This window comes from Ranitomeya imitator, chromosome 7, assembly GCF_032444005.1.
Source record: "Ranitomeya imitator isolate aRanImi1 chromosome 7, aRanImi1.pri, whole genome shotgun sequence".
Lineage (NCBI taxonomy): Eukaryota > Metazoa > Chordata > Amphibia > Anura > Dendrobatidae > Ranitomeya > Ranitomeya imitator.
Genome location: NC_091288.1, coordinates 140,811,571 through 140,815,382, shown reverse-complemented (window position 1 = coordinate 140,815,382; position 3,812 = coordinate 140,811,571). Strand labels below are relative to the sequence as shown.

At 37.1% G+C, this 3,812-nt stretch overlaps 1 non-coding gene across 1 annotated transcript; it reads left to right on the top strand.

Moving 5' to 3' along the window:
• The first annotated feature begins 3,412 nt into the window (after positions 1–3,412).
• Positions 3,413–3,486, top strand: TRNAT-AGU (transfer RNA threonine (anticodon AGU)). Its single transcript has one exon. It is a non-coding gene; the product is annotated as a tRNA-Thr (tRNA).
• Positions 3,487–3,812: the final 326 nt, after the last annotated feature.

Below are 3,812 nucleotides of genomic sequence, written 5' to 3'. Positions count from 1 at the left end.
TGACTCTCTAAGCAGGCTTTCTAAAGTATCACACCTTTTTATCCTTTGGCTTAGTTGGTCTAAGCGCCTTTTTAGTAAACAGAAAATCTTGATTTTGAACGTCAGCAGTGGTTTTCTTTCTTCATCTCAATTTGGGTCATTTTAGCCAAAAAAAAGTGGACTTTTGTTCTTGTATGACATTAAACAAGTCTTTACCACAGTCATAACATAGTGCAGTTGAGAGAAAAAAAATCTATGCTGTCGAAACGCTTAAAAAGGAATTAGACGATATAACTTTCTTTAGAGAATAAAGGATGGCATCAAGCATTTCAAAATAAAACCAGTGGAATTACACTTCTAACTCTGCAAAGTTTGATAGCAGCTTTCTTAAAAAGGAAGATAAACTTTCAAGCTTGACGTATCTACCGCTTTGGCTAGAAATGAAAACAAAACAATACAACATGAAACAAGCAGATTAAGGGCCAAAAAGGAAGAAAGATGGCATCAAGCATGACAACTTAAAACCAGTGGATTTTATTTTGAAATTTCTCCTCTTTATGCATCTGACTCTCTAAGCAGGCTTTCTAAAGTATCACACCTTTTTGTCCTTTGGCTTAGTTGGTCTAAGCGCCTTTTTAGTAAACAGAAAATCTTGATTTTGAACGTCAGCAGTGGTTTTCTTTCTTCATCTCAGTTTGGGTCATTTTAGCCCAAAAAAAGTGGACTTTTGTTCTTGTATGACATTAAACAAGTCTTTACCACAGTCATAACATAGCGCAGTTGAGAGAAAAAAAATCTCTGCTGTCGAAACGCTTAAAAAGGAATTAGACGATATAACTTTCTTTAGAGAATAAAGGATGGCATCAAGCATTTCAAAATAAAACCAGTGGAATTACACTTCTAACTCTGCAAAGTTTGATAGCAGCTTTCTTAAAAAGGAAGATAAACTTTCAAGCTTGACATATCTACCGCGTTGGCTAGAAATGAAAACAAAACAATACAACATGAAACAAGCAGATTAAGGGCCAAAAAGGAAGAAAGATGGCATCAAGCATGACAACTTAAAACCAATGGATTTTATTTTGAAATTCCTCCTCTTTATGCATCTGACTCGCTAAGCAGGCTTTCTAAAGTATCACACCTTTTTGTCCTTTGGCTTAGTTGGTCTAAGCGCCTGTTTAGTAAACAGAAAATCTTGATTTCGAATGTCAGCAGTGGTTTTATTTCTTCATCTCAGTTTTGGTCATTTTAGTAAAAAAAAAGTGGACTTTTGTTCTTGTATGACATTAAACAAGTCTTTACCACAGTCATAACATAGTGCAGTTGAGAGAAAAAAAATCTCTGCTGTCGAAACGCTTAAAAAGGAATTAGATGATATTACTTTCTTTAGAGAATAAAGGATGGCATCAAGCATTTCAAAATAAAACCAGTGGAATTACACTTCTAACTCTGCAAAGTTTGATAGCAGCTTTCTTAAAAAGGAAGATAAACTTTCAAGCTCGACGTATCTTTCAAGCTCGACGTATATTTGGCTAGAAATGAAAACAATACAACATGAAACAAGCAGATTAAACCGACGAGTATGGGATTCGAACCCATGCATGCAGAGCACAATGGATTAGCAGTCCATCGCCTTAACCACTCGGCCACCTCGTCTACATGGCACACATGGGCTAAGGAGAAAAGATGTAATGATTATTTTTACGGGTCAGTGTGTTTTCGTTGAAGATATTACAGTGTCTATTCTTTACAGTTAGATTGGGGCAAACTCTTTTGGCCCTGCTGTGGCATTCCTTCAATCTGCCTATTCTGTGTCATAACTTGGAAGAAAAACAAGTACCAAATTGAAGCTGTGCTAGAAGATGGATCATTCAATTATGGAACTTCAAAACCCAAGGCCTTGCCATCCATCCAGATTCTATTGCATTCTGCAAATTGTCAATGTCATGGATTGAATGCTATTCATAATTTACTTGGTTTCTTAATTGTCGTGACTGAGAATGAAATCCTGTTCCACGTTTCTGTGTGCATGGAATGAAACTCAACTCAATGTTGTCTTGTTAAGTTAACCACTTGAAATGTTTGATCGGTGCTTACATCTTCCCTAGATTTGATAGGCTTTCCAACTTGTGGTGCTGTGGCTTAGTTGGTTAAAGCGCCTGTCTAGTAAACAGGAGATCCTGGGTTCGAATCTCAGCAGTGCATTGTTTTCATCATCTCAAAAAGAAACTTCCTATCTTAAAAATGGGAATTTCACTTGCATGAAACCTCAAATTTACCTTGGCTACGTCTTTACTCATAGTGCAATTGTGAGATGAAGAATGTCTTCTGTATAAGGGCCAAAAAGGAAGAAAGATGGCATCAAGCATGACAACTTAAAACCAGTGGATTTTATTTTGAAATTCCTCCTCTTTATGCATCTGACTCTCTAAGCAGGCTTTCTAAAGTATCACACCTTTTTGTCCTTTGGCTTAGTTGGTCTAAGCGCCTGTTTAGTAAACAGAAAATCTTGATTTCGAACGTCAGCAGTGGTTTTCTTTCTTCATCTCAGTTTGGGTCATTTTAGCAAAAAAAAAGTGGACTTTTGTTCTTGTATGACATTAAACAAGTCTTTACCACAGTCATAACATAGTGCAGTTGAGAGAAAAAAAATCTCTGCTGTCGAAACGCTTAAAAAGGAATTAGACGATATTACTTTCTTTAGAGAATAAAGGATGGCATCAAGCATTTCAAAATAAAACCAGTGGAATTACACTTCTAACTCTGCAAAGTTTGATAGCAGCTTTCTTAAAAAGGAAGATAAACTTTCAAGCTCGACGTTTCTACCGCTTTGTCTAGAAATGAAAACAATACAACATGAAACAAGCAGATTAAACCGACGAGGATGGGATTCGAACCCATGCATGCAGAGTACAATGGATTAGCAGTCCATCGCCTTAACCACTCGGCCACCTCGTCTACATGGCGCACATTCGCTAAGGAGAAAAGATGTAATGATTATTTCTGCGGGTCAGTGTGTTTTCGTTGAAGATATTACAGTGTCTATTCTTTACAGTTAGATTGGGGCAAACTCTTTTGGCCCTGCTGTGGCATTCCTTCAATCTGCCTATTCTGTGTCATAACTTGGAAGAAAAACAAGTACCAAATTGAAGCTGTGCTAGAAGATGGATCATTCAATTATGGAACTTCAAAACCCAAGGCCTTGTCATCGATCCAGATTCTATTGCATTCTGCAAATTGTCAATGTCGTTGAATGAATGCTATTCATAATTTACTTGGTTTCTTAATTGTCGTGACTGAGAATGAAATCCTGTTCCACGTTTCTGTGTGCATGGAATGAAACTCAACTCAATGTTGTCTTGTTAAGTTAACCACTTGAAAAGTTTGATCGGTGCTTACATCTTCCCTAGATTTCATAGGCTTACCAACTTGTGGTGCTGTGGCTTAGTTGGTTAAAGCGCCTGTCTAGTAAACAGGAGATCCTGAGTTCGAATCTCAGCAGTGCCTTGTTTTCATCATCTCAAAAAGAAACTTCCTATCTTAAAAATGTGAATTTCACTTGCATGAAACCTCAAATTTACCTTGGCTACGTCTTTACTGATAGTGCAATTGTGAGATGAAGAATGTCTTCTGTATAAGGGCCAAAAAGGAAGAAAGATGGCATCAAGCATGACAACTTAAAAACAATGGATTTTATTTTGAAATTCCTCCTCTTTATGCATCTGACTCGCTAAGCAGGCTTTCTAAAGTATCACACCTTTTTGTCCTTTGGCTTAGTTGGTCTAAGCGCCTGTTTAGTAAACAGAAAATCTTGATTTCGAACGTCAGCAGTG